This window comes from Podarcis liolepis (assembly GCF_965112155.1).
Source record: "Podarcis liolepis genome assembly, chromosome: 2".
NCBI classification, from domain to species: Eukaryota; Metazoa; Chordata; class Lepidosauria; order Squamata; family Lacertidae; genus Podarcis; species Podarcis liolepis.
Genome location: NC_139555.1, coordinates 60435659 through 60436208, shown reverse-complemented (window position 1 = coordinate 60436208; position 550 = coordinate 60435659).

The window sequence follows — 550 nt, the reverse complement described above, 5'->3', positions numbered from 1 at the left end:
GCACACAAAGAGAGACAGACAGAGAGAGCGAACATCAGTGTGGACAATGGCTTAATTGTTATGCTCAGGACAAAGTTCCTAGCAGTAAGAGCTGTTCAACAAGCTGAATACACAGGTTTCTAATGACTCTAGTAAATACTGTTGCAAGATACATAACCTAATAAATATACTATACCGATAGTCCCACTGATGAAAAACGCATCTGTCACTGGAGCCTCTTGAAGATGTATGTGGAATGTCATTTAATATGAGGGACATACGAGATGAGGCTTGATTCTGGTACTGATGCAGTTTGAAATGCCATGCAGGCTTAGCATTTCATAATAGCCTTCTTATCAGTTTATAATCTGTGCTACTTGTCATCCAATACAACCCATTTGTTCTCATTTTAATGACTGTCCCACTTCCTTTCCCCAGGGTTGCACAGTCCCACCTGTTTTTACCTCCAGCAGGTGGGCTGGAGGAGGGATGCATTGTTAGAAAAGAGCTGAAACTGAGAGAGCGTGCTTGAAGTCTGGGAAAAGCACAGAGCAGAGGTTAAATTGCTGCT